The sequence below is a fragment of the Pseudophryne corroboree genome, chromosome 4, assembly GCF_028390025.1.
Source record: "Pseudophryne corroboree isolate aPseCor3 chromosome 4, aPseCor3.hap2, whole genome shotgun sequence".
In the NCBI taxonomy this organism is placed as follows: Eukaryota; Metazoa; Chordata; class Amphibia; order Anura; family Myobatrachidae; genus Pseudophryne; species Pseudophryne corroboree.
Window position 1 is genome coordinate 306564325 of NC_086447.1, and position 13241 is coordinate 306577565.

A 13241-nucleotide genomic window follows, 5' to 3' on the forward strand; every position below is an offset into this window, starting at 1 on the left:
TTTAATAATTTACATTGCAGTTGTATGTGTTCACTAGTGACCCCTTGACACTATACATTTACAGGCTATGTTACTCTTCTCACAGCTATTAAGAAACAGCTGTTCAATATATATGGTGTTTAAGAGGTGAATTATTTTGAGAAGATTTACCAGCTTACCTCACCACTGCAGAAATAACCTTCTTCTGACCTTTAGAAAATAGAGAACTAGCTTTGTTTCTTTATTTCCAATGGAGTTTTGAGATTTTGCAGACTACCGAGATAACAGTGTTCTGGTTATAACTATCAGTTTCATATGATGATTGTATGATATAAACTACTTCCCCTGGGTTTCTACGTTAGATGAGATCTTTGCCTAAAGATTTTATTTTAAACACTGTGTATTACAGTAAATTTGTCTGTATTATATGAACCATCTACTGCAATTAAACACAGTATATCATAGCCATAAAATCCTGTGCAGAAATGAGCTAAGTAATATACCAGTAAGTCCATTTTTGTAATGGAACTGGCCATTTAGTGCAGGCCATCATCATCCTCTTCATTATTTATTTGTAAAATGCCAGAATAATCTAATATGCCACGCAGTGAGAAAGATAAGTCATACAAAATGCAAATTACACATAAAAGCAGAAGAAGCACATAAGAGGATGAAGGAGTTGTGGGACAGCAAGCAGAGAGGGTACTGCTTATGATCTAGAGTTGTGGCAGTCCAGTCATACAATCTTTCAGCTATATTCCTCAAAACTGTAGTTAGCATGCAATTTCTAAATACTTTATTCTGTATTTTATATTAATTGTAAAATTGGGATGACCAAGTCAATTAATTTTGCTGAGGGTTGTTGTTGGGGCATAAGGCAGAAAATAAAGCATAACAAAAATTTTAGAGGATATTCTGCATGGTCCACTGAAGGCCAAATTTTACCTAAAAAATTTGAAATTCTGTAACATGCACATGTGCTACCCTATTGCTCTGGAACTCAGACCATTGTTACATCAAACTGTCCACCAGCATCCTCACTTTCAAACAAACTCTTAAAACTCTCCTCTTTATAAAAGCTTAGCAGCCTTTCTCTGAACTCAATACTCTACCCCTTTGACCTACTTACTATTCCAGTTAAACCTCTTACAAATGCTGCCCCCACTTAGGGGCTAATTCAGAGCTGATCACTGCTGTGCATTTTTGCACACCAGCGATCAGCTCTGAACCGCGATCGCCTTTGCCTTTTTGACAGGCAGAGGCATTCCCTGGGCGGGAGAGGGTGGGCCGGCAGCATTTGGCTGCCATTTTAGGGGTGCAGTCCAGGCAAAGCAGATGTGCCCGGACCATGCGGGTTGCAGGCCTTGGCAGTTGCGTTATATCACACACAGCTGCTGTAACCCTCACAGCAATGGGTAGCTCCCTGCCAGCGCGCAGGAGCTGCACTGGTAGGTAGCTACTCTTCAAGTACAAAAGCATCGCCGCCGTGCAATGCTTTTGTACTTGTGCGACAGGGCAGGCCTGACATGCGGGGCAGACTAGCCCTGTACTGGGCATCCCCCTGCATGTCAGGGAGGCTGATCGTAGATGTGCTAAATTTAGCACATCTATGATCAGGTTTGAATTAGGCCCTTAGTCTGTAAGCTCACACAGAAAGGGCCCTTTTCCCTTCTTCTCTCCTCCTAGCAATATTCCTTCCACCAGCGTGCCATTATTCCCCTGTATCCAATTTCCCTGAAGTGTCTCTGATGCAATGAATACAGGTTCATTGAGTGCTCATATACAGTACCTCTTCAAGAGGACTTAGAATTATTTGCTTTTCCAAGCTATAGTGAGTCACTCTACCCTTCTCATAGTCTCCATGCCTTGATTGTATCTTTGTGTAAATTGTTATCCCATTATATGTATTCATGAAAATTTTTATTGTTTAATCACGGTACGGGGAAGACACATTGTGTTGCCATTTAAATAAAATATAATAATTTAGTGAAACAAAAACTTATAAATACATAAATGAATAAATAAATTCACAAATGTGAAAAGTAAAAAAGACTTTGGATTATCCAGCTGGAGAATTTCATACAGTATGTCCTGGTTACCAAGGGTACAAATAACTTATAAGTTTATCTCCACAAACTGCATTTTTTAAGTTGAAAAAGGATAAATAATATGATACAGCACAGTTTGTAAAAAAAAATCAAGACCAGCAATTAAATACCCTAGTGGCTGATGACAAGTCTTGACTCAAATGCACCTTGAATTCTAAATGCTGAATATACACTGCTCAAAAAAATAAAGGGAACACTAAAATAACACATCCTAGATCTGAATGAATGAAATATTCTTATTAAATACTTTGTTCTTTACATAGTTGAATGTGCTGACAACAAAATCGCACAAAAATTATCAATGGAAATCAAATTTATTAACCCATGGAGGTCTGGATTTGGAGTCACCCTCAAAATGAAAGTGGAAAAACACACTACAGGCTGATCCAACTTTGATGTAATGTCCTTAAAACAAGTCAAAATGAGGCTCAGTAGTGTCTGTGGCCTCCTCGTGCCTGTATGACCTCCCTACAACGCCTGGGCATTCTCCTGATGAGGTGGCGGATGGTCTCCTGAGGGATCTCCTCCCAGACCTGGACTAAAGCATCCGCCAACTCCTGGACAGTCTGTGGTGCAACGTGGCATTGGTGGATGGAGCGAGACATGATGTCCCAGATGTGCTCAATTGGATTCAGGTCTGGGGAATGGGCGGGCCAGTCCATAGCATCAATGCCTTTGTCTTGCAGGAACTGCTGACACATTCCAGCCACATGAGGTCTAGCATTGTCTTGCATTAGGAGGAACCCAGGGCCAACCGCACCAGCATATGGTCTCACAAGGGGTCTGAGGATCTCATCTCGGTACCTAATGGCAGTCAGGCTACCTCTGGCGAGCACATGGAGGGCTGTGCGGCCCCCCAAAGAAATGCCACGGAAGTTGCAGGCAGCAGAACGTTCTCCTTGGCGTCTCTAGACTCTGTCACGTCTGTCACATGTGCTCAGTGAGAACCTGCATTCATCTGTGAAGAGCACATGGCGCCAGTGGCGAATTTGCAATCTTGGTGTTCTCTGGCAAATGTCAAACGTCCTGCACAGTGTTGGGCTGTAAGCACAACCCCACCTGTGGGCGTCGGGCCCTCATACCACCCTCATGGAGTCTGTTTCTGATTGTTTGAGTAGACACATGCACATTTGTGGCTTTCTGGAGGTCATTTTGCAGGGCTCTGGCAGTGTTTCTCCTGTTCCATTGCGCAAAGGCGGAGGTAGCGGTCCTGCTGCTGGGTTGTTGCTCTCCTACGACCTCCTCCATGTCTCCTGATGTACTGGCCTGTCTCCTGGTAGCGCCTCCATGCTCTGGACACCACGTTGTTAGACACAGCAAACCTTCTTGCCACAGCTCGCATTGATGTGCCATCCTGGATGAGCTGCACTACCTGAGCCACTTGTGTGGGTTGTAGGGAGGTCATACAGGCACGTGGAGGCCACACACACTACTAAGCCTCATTTTGACTTGTTTTAAGGACATTACATCAAAGTTGTATCAGCCTGTAGTGTGTTTTTCCACTTTAATTTTGAGGGTGACTCCAAATCCAGACCTCCATGGGTTAATACATTTGATTTCCATTGATAATTTTTGTGCGATTTTGTTGTCAGCACATTCAACTATGTAAAGAACAAAGTATTTAATAAGAATATTTAATTCATTCAGATCTAGGATGTGTTATTTTAGTGTTCCCTTTATTTTTTTGAGCAGTGTATATGTATATATATATATATATATATATATATATATATATATATATACGGGTTAAATATCCCATATCCAAATGTTCCGAAATACGGAATTTTTAGAGCGAGAGTGAGATACTGAAACCTTTGTTTTCTGATGGCTCAATCTACACAAACTTTGTTTAATACACAAAGCTATTAAAAATATTGTATTAAATTACCTTCAGGCTGTGTGTATAAGGTGTATATGAAACATAAATGAATTGTGTGAATGTACACACATTTAGTTTAATGCACAAAGTTATTAAAAATATTGGCTAAAATGACCTTCAGGCTGTGTGTATTAGGTGTATATGAAACATAAATACATTCTGTGCTTAGACTTGGGTCCCATCGCCATGATATCTCATTATGGTGTGCAATTATTCCAAAATACGGAAAAATACGATATCCGGTCCCAAGCATTTTGGATAAGGGATACTCAACCTGTGTGTGTGTATATATATATATATATATATATATATATATATATATTTATATATTTTTATATTTTTATTTTACCAAATGTCCACACTCTCTACTTAAAAAACAAAACAAAAACTAGTCTGTGGTCCATATAGGAATCAAATATATAAGTCCAGTTATATATAGACCCCAGAATTCATTTTATAGCGGGATACCAGCATTCACACTGAATATTGCTGAAGTAAAAACTGGAAGTATTGTAAATCTGTATACATATATAGGGTAACTGTTTCTGTAACCATTCCCTAAAGAGTCACTAATAATATACAGCCCAAAAAAATTAAACCGAAGTGCGGCACTGAAGGTCCATGCATTCCAACCAGTGGAATGCACTTCTTCTCCATTAAACCGGAGGAGAAAGTGACATATATGGCACTTAGGCCACTGTAATGCACTCATGGAAACTAATCACACTACATGGTGCATTCCACATCAATAGGGTGCATTTGATATACAATACAATAGGGACCCAAGGCTTCTTAAACAAAACAATGTTTCCAGACTACAGTACTGCATGCCCCACTCAGACAGCTATCCGTGACCAGAAGTACTGTTGGTAACAATAGAAAGTACGGTAAACATAGAAATTGGTATACTGTAGGTTTTATATATTACAGGTTGAGTATCCCATATCCAGATATTCCGAAATACGGAATATTCCGAAATACGGACTTTTTTGAATGAGACTGAGATAGTGAAACCTTTGTTTTTTGATGGATCAATGTACACAAACTTTGTTTAATACACAAAGTTATTACAAATATTGTATTAAATGACCTTCAGGCTGTGTGTATAAGGTGTATATGAAACATAAATGAATTGTGTGACTGTACACACACTTTGTTTAATGCACAAAGTTATAAAAAATATTCTCTAAAATGACCATCAGGCTGTGTGTATAAGGTGTATATGTAACATTAGTGCATTCTGTGCTTAGACTTAGGTCCCATCACCATGATATCTCATTATGGTATGCAATTATTCCAAAATACAGAAAAATCCGATATCCAAAATACCTCTGGTCCCAAGCATTTTAGAATAGGGATACTCAACCTGTATATATAAAAGAACAGTATATATTTTTTAAGGCACTTACAAAGCCAGCCGAGATAAACAGAAAAAGTCAGGGCTATACATAAAAAAATAAAATGCAGTGCTATGAAAAGAATCCTGGATTTATTGTTAACACAAAACATCCACACAAATTTGTACAACTAAACAATAAAAGCTAAATATAGAAAATAATTTCAATGCATGATCATACTAATAGGAAAAATAAAAATGTAATGAAAAAATAAAAAATATGTGTATTACTTAATTCAAAATCGAAAAAGTCTAAACAAGATTCTGTTTAGTATCTCAGCTTTACCGTAAGCAAATTAAATGTGGATTGAATTCATTCAGTCCCCATGGAACCAGCTTATTCAGCTCATATATCCACTTAACCTCACATTGTCACAGTAATTTCTATTGATCACTACCTCATGCCAATTTGGGAATAAGGTCAATAAGCATTCACTTCAAACTTGATACAGGATGAATGATAACTGCAAAATGTTTCACCATTGGTTTATCTGACATATTGGTTTGTAAAGCAATATGTATAGAGGACTGATGGTTGGCCATCCAATCTCTGAAATGCTGACTCGTCATGCCCACTTAATAATAGCCACTTCAGAAAATGAAAATATAAATAACATATGACCTGATTCAGAGATGGACGCAGATGTGTCCATCTGCTCACATGCTCAGGGCCGGCCGGTACAGGGCAAGGTCACCCAGCATGTGTGGCACCGCCTCCCAATACGTCTGCAATGTATGTGATTGCCGGGTTTAGTGTTAGACCTCCCAAGTGCAGTCACTGCATACAGATGTGCGGCTGCATTCATGTCTGAATCACCCAGGTAATCCAAAGTACAGTATAGCCTATGATGGATCCTGCTTTTATTACCACTATGCTGGTGCCCACCAACTTGAACCTGCAGTTTGTGCAATTAGGACACCGATGGCAACTGTTTTTTTTACATCATTGGCTATGTGATTCCTGCTCCAAAAGCACATGCTAAATTCTCCTGGGGTGGGTCCATTTATCACAGGGTGGTATCAGCCTATCCAATGTATTGAAGGGGAGCAAACCTCAATGTGGCAAGATAAGCATTTTAGTAGGAGGCTGGATGGAAAGATTGGAAACTCTGAAAACTAAGAAGCTGAACAAACTGCCAGCCAAGAACTACAATGCTCAAAGCCATACCCATCACAACCAATCTCCACCCAACCAACCTGATAGGACAGTAAATAATGTTACACACATACGTATAAAATAGGGACAAATTCTCACAATGACATTTCGCTCACAATCAGCCTGAGCCTTGAGGTTTACAGACCATAAGGTTTACTATAGCCCTATTATTCAGACACACTTACAAAAGTGAGGCTGGAATAGAATACAAAAGCAATATATTCACATTCACATCTACCAACACAGGTAATTGTGTTTCTAATGATGTGCCTTTAGTATTATGTGATATATGGAGTCTTTGTCAATCCAGAGCACCTTTTGCTTTAGGCCTTATACAGTATTATTACCCAGGGGTAGTGCAAGCCATTTGATTATCAAAATGTGTCTTGTATCTCAATAAAGTAAAAAAGTGGGGCTTTTGTATAACACACTTCATACAGGTGCAGTAGGCCCAAAATAACAGCAATGTCACATGGCTCTCCACAATATGCTATAGTATTTTTGCATGCATTCCAGTCCATGTGATATTGGGCCTAATTCAGACCTGATCGCTCCTCTGGATTTTTGCAGAGGTCTGCGATCAGATAGCCACCACCCATAGAGAGTGAAAACCTGCCCCGTGAAAGTGTGCGAATACATCAGCACGCTGTGTCAAAAGTTCACCAGAAAGCTGCTAATCCGTTCGCAACTCACTCACAATCAAATTATTTTTCCATTGAGTGCAGTCTGTGCATAGCCCAGGACTTACTCCTACAGTGCGATACAAACAGGCTGATCGGGGCCAGAGCTGAAGTCACATACCCTCCCTGAAGACACTTGGGAATGCCTGTGCTTTTCCTGTCGCTCCTAGAAAATGGGCAGTTACCACCCACAAACATCGCTTTCTGTTAATCACCTTGCATACGCCTAGCAACTGAAATGTTCGCACCATTCTGTCACTTTTTGGGCTCATACGTGCACATTGTGGTGCATACGGATGCGCGGTCATTCATTAATCGGCCGCTGTGTGATTTCATACAACAGTGATCAGCGGACAGGTCTGAATTAGGCCCATAGTCGTTGCTGTGGAATCCTTTTGCCATTTGTATTTGATAGCTCTACTTGTCTTTTAATTACAAGTGAAATAAATGACTTGTCCCTCTCCATTCATGATGGGAGAAAATACTGTGGGCTGCCTGGCAGTGCTTTATCTTTGTTTTGTAATATACCATAAGTATAAATGCATTTTTTTGAAGATTTTATAAAGGTTACTGTCACACAAATCAAGGGCAATATGAACCAACTTGTAGAAGGCATTTTTAGTGATGAGCTGGTGGAATATATGGCAGACTGGTGCTCTTGTCCATTGGTGAAATAAATACATAAGTGCATTAATACAACAATACACACACATACTGCACTTGCAATAAAGACAACATTATTCATTCCTGGTTTCCTGAATTTATTTATACCATAGCATGTTCAAACAAGTACTGTAGTTTGAAAGAAAACAATAGAATATAAATTCAGTTCCATGGGGAGAATGTATGTAGTTCAGTGGAGTTCACAGTTCATTTTAGATTATCAAAATTTTTGTATACAGTGTGTTGCTAAATTATTTAGCCACAGTATTTCAAATAGCACGTTATAAAGCTTTCTGCCTAGTGTATATATATATATATATATATATATATATATATGTATGCAGGTATGTATGTATATATATATATATATATATATATATATAGACAATATTAAGATATATATATAGACAATATTAAGTTACAGTATGTGAGCTAGGTAGAAAAATACAATTTAAAAAAGAAATGACTGAAGAATGAAAGCAAACTTTAACTCCTATTTATTGTGACAATGGAGGTGGTTGATTCCAAGATGTTCAATATATTCAAAAAAGCTATGATAACATGGTATAAATGTATAGAAAAAAACTGAAAAATCCTTTGTTAAACTTATTTTGTTATCCCTTTATTTGTAGCAGAGAGAAAAAAGACAGGCAGATAATAACATAAAGAAAATCACAGTGCAAACATGTTTTAAATATACAAATCCATGTTTGTAAAAAAGACTTTTTTAAAATTAAAAACAGCATATACACCAGAGGTTCCCAAACTCAGTCCTCAAGGCACCCTAATGGTCCAGGTTTTCAGTATATCCATGCTTGGCCACAGGTGATTTAGTTAATACCTTAGTCAATTTGATATAACCATCTGTACTGAGACATGAGTATCTTTAAAACATGCATTGTTATTGTGCCTTTGGGATCAAGTTTGAGAACCACTGATACAGTATTAAATAAAAATTATGCATAACCTATAAAGAATAACCACATCCACCTGAATGTGAAATACTGCAAATGTATAGGAAATGTCATGTATGAATACCAGCTTTAAAAATCTGGGTATATCCTTGGTATGTCAACTGTTCCAATAGAAAGTGAGTGACGATAGCTTAGTTCAATGAGAGACAATCAAACATAAGGCCTAATTTAGACCCTGTCGCTGATGAGCAAAAATCGCTATAAAGCGAAACATGCAAAAGCATCGCCGTCGTGCGATGCTTTCGCATATCTTGGGGGGGGGGGGGAGCAAAGACCCGGCATGCAGGGCAGACTTGCCCTGTGCTGGGTATCCCTCAACATGTCAAAGAATTTGATAATTAATGTGCATTTTTTCCCACATCTACGAACAGGTCTGAATTATCCCCACAGTGTACAGGTATTGGTACAAACTGTAGCAGCTTAACATTCAGTCCTCACTGTCTAGAAGGCGGTATCTCTTAGCACTTTTTGCTCTGAAATAAAGAGCACAGCTGACAGTAGAGAGAGTGCCTATAAAATGGCCAACATAGTTGCTTCCAAATGGGTGCATACCTCCCAACATAACCCTCTTCAGAAGGGACAGAATGCTTTGCTCCTGTACTTCCCTTTTAATATATGATTGCGATAGCCTGTGCTGGAATACCTTTCTTATCCATTAACGTGTTAAAAACAGGTGCCAGCAATCATAAATCGAGAGAAAAATCCATGAACAGAGTACTTTGTCCCTCCTGGAGAGGATTATGTTGGGAAGTATGTGAGTGGATAATGACAATATGCAAATCCTCCCAGCAGATTTCTTCCATCTTGTGGAGTTTGTCAAAGGAAATGAATGTGTGCATTTGGAAGCAGCTATCACCTATTTTGAACTTTGTCAATGATTTATATTCCACTAAGGAGCCTCAGGGCAATTTTAAATGCCATTAACACAGCCCGGTTATACAAATGGTTTCATCATACCATGCAACTGGCAGTGTGTGATGGCTTAAACAGAACAAGCCACAGGCAGCGTGTGTGAAAGACACTCAGAGGTGTTTATAGCGATGGGTAGGCAGGACTACTGCCCTGGGTGCTTTGTCCTAACAGCACAGCTGCAGTCACCATGCCAGTGCCCACCCTCTCTCACTGCTCACCACCATTTACAAATTTACTACCCTGCCCCGCTTGTTGCCAGTGTCGGTTCTAGGTACAGGCAGGCAGGGATGACACCCCATATGCTGTGGCTGCAGTCACCCTGTGCATGGCCACTCACTCTCGCCCGCTGCCATTACTTGCATACCAAACAGTGGCACCATGCTGCTACTGGTGAGCTGTCCCTCCATCCTTCCCAGAATGCTGGTGAGTGTCAATGGTGTCATGGCATGGCATTCTTTGAGCAGCTGTGTGGGAGAGAAGACTTTTGAGCAGCAGTGCACTATGTCTGCCAACCAGCCATCCAGCCGAGACACATGTGCTCACTCAAGTCAGCCTTCAACCTCTTCCGCCTGCCTGGCAGCTCGAGTGCAAGTAAAGAACTATTTGTTTTCTAAGTAGAATTGCATGTGTAATAGTTACACATATTAAAAACCACTTGCTTTTTGAAGATGGGTACATGTTTATACAGCAGGTGCCCACTGGGAGAATAAACCGTCATGGCTCTAGCAATGACAGCAGTGACTGTAAAGTTAAATGCAGCTGTGGGTATGATATATGTCTCCACTTAATGTACCTCTTTGCTGAAAACTCTAAGGAGCATTTGACTCTGTTACTGCTTCCCACCATTGCTGCTATTATTACTATATCAAAGTAAAAAGAACCACAGACCCTCCCATAGCCTAACTATCCTCCTGGTGCCTGACCCTCCACTCTCATAGCCTACCCATAACCCTCCCCCCGTAGCCTAACCCTAAACCTCACCCTGATGCCAAAACCCCCGTCCATAGCCTAACCCAAACCCAGTGGAGGCAGCCAAGCAGCAACCCAGCCCAGCAGCAGCATGATGCCAGTGGAGGAGGAGGCTCAGGGAGGTGAGCGCTGCTGGGGAGGCACATTACATGTAACAGCTACTGTAGGTTGTATTGTATGTGTATCTGGCACTTTACAAGGGGTAGTATGTATATCTGCCACTATACAGAGGGCAGCAAGTGTAACTGGCACTGGAGAAAGGCTAGACACATCACAGGGGGGCACCAGTCCCCTATGCGGTGAGCAGTGGCTGGCCGTGGCAGCAGCGAAAGTGGAGGAGGGGAGGAAGAAGTGGTAGCAGGTGGGTGCGATCATGAACTGATCACTCCTACTGCACATAATGCAAGGGGAGAGAGAACTGACTGGTTTCTGCCTTTCTCCCCAGTACAGCACACAGCAGGGTGTGCCATGTGCTGTGCTGGGGAGAGAGGCTGCCATGAGGGGCAGTTGGACATGTGCCCTCGCTGGCCCCCACAACAGGCCCAAGTAAATAGTTCCCACTCCACCCTCTCGGTGCCACTGGTGATGGTATGTGTAACTGCCACTATACAGGGAGAAATATGTATAATTGGCACTATACAGGGGGCAGTATATGTAACTGACACTATACAGGGGGCAGTAAGTGTAGCTGGCACTATACAGGGGGCAGTAAGTGTAGCTGGCACTATACTGGAGGCATTATGTGTATCTGGCAGTACTGGAGACATTATTTATATCTGGCAGTACTGGGGACATTGTGTGTATCTGACAGTACTGGGGTAGTGATGAGGAGTAGGGTATACAGGGGTCATTGATGTAGTGTAGGGTATAGAGGGCTCAGGAATGTAGTTTAAGTTATACAGGGGTCAGTGATGTAGTGTAGGTTATAGATGGGTCAGTTAATACACTAATCCCAAGTTCTTAGTACACCATTTTGGAATCAAGGTACAAAATGCAGGAAAACATATGCTATCTGTGTAAGAAAAAGAGCAAAAGGGTCAGAGATTCAATCTGACCTGCACCCTGGCTTGCACTTCATCTCATTCTGCTCAAACTAAGATATGTTCTTTTCTTATTTATTTATTTATTTATTTATTTGGGGGGGGGGAGGGCAAAGGAAATAATTGCCTTGGGCTCTGCTTGGTCTAGGACCGGCCCTGGAGAGACTGTGATGATTGCTTCTTATTTACAACTTCACAACCAGAGCTTAAGATGGGCAAAGTGATCACTGCACCAGCTCCATGACCATCTGTGGGTACTCTCCCATTCAAAAGAGATACCATGTTCTAGTCTTATGTTGCAGCCCTTACTCATCTCTATAGTAATGTTGTGACTGTCTGATGGATGTCCTATTGAGATGCAAACCTGCTGTGATGTGGTTCCAATTATGTGCGTACAATGACCCACTGTCGTGCGGTCAGGGTAGGGGGGAAGCATTGCCTCACCTGTAATACTCAAGTACATTCCAGAGTGCAAAAATGATTAGAATACTTAAAAGAAGATATTTCTAATATATTATCTTTATTTTATTTATATCATCTTTGTGTTATTCTAATAATTTTTGTAGTTAAAACTCACCACCAAATCATATACAGTACACGTGTGTAAATCTGGCTTTGATACTAGCTGGTGCCTCCTCAGCCATTAAACTCACTGCACCTCACTGCAAAGACCCACTATTGGTGCACCAACAGTCAGACCATAAGACATCGCATCTGCCTATGGCAGTAGCAGAATGTCCAACTGTCCATGGCTGCCAGTGTCAGAGCAACTACGTCTATAGATACAGTTGCAGACACCAACACACCAGCAATATTTCACCCCCCCCTTCAGTTACCACCTAGAAATGTCCATCAAAATTGCATAGATTGCCATGCATGTTCTACGCCGCTGTTTCGTAACCATCACAGTGTGGCCTGGGCATATGTGCAGAGGGAAACTATTGGACACTTGCAACCGATGGCTTCCCGGCAGCCAACTCAAAATTAATGCCTATTGTCCCTCCATGAACTGAGCTATTTTACTCACTTTCTATCAGAACAGTTCACATACCAAGTACATATCTGGATTTTATTTGTACTTAAAGCTAGATAGTTATAGGGCGCAAATTAAAAAGTATTAGATAGACCATGCTTACAATTAAAACAGAACAATATCTGATAAAAATGATGTAATATAGCCAAATTGCCACCAATTGTGTGCTGGACATATACAATGCGCTATGCAGTGACGTGCGGTGGGGTGAGGCAGGTGAGGCAGAGCCTTTCCTGTCATACTTACATTTAAACCAGAGTTTTGACTTAATAAAGTATATGAAAAATACTAATAAATTGTTTGAAATATCTTCTTTGCATTATTCTAATAATTTGTATAGCCCAAACTCTGGAGTAAAAAGTCTATGGCAGGTGAGGCAGTGCCTCACCTGTGTATCCTTTCCACACATCTCTAATCAAAACTCACTAGATTTCCAGGAGTTTATACTGCTG

At 40.7% G+C, this 13241-nt stretch overlaps 1 protein-coding gene across 8 annotated transcripts in view; it reads left to right on the forward strand.

The window, feature by feature from the left end:
- NAALADL2 (N-acetylated alpha-linked acidic dipeptidase like 2) overlaps positions 1-13241 on the forward strand; it is a 1057096-nt gene that overhangs the window by 492077 nt on the left and 551778 nt on the right. The window lies entirely within an intron of this gene.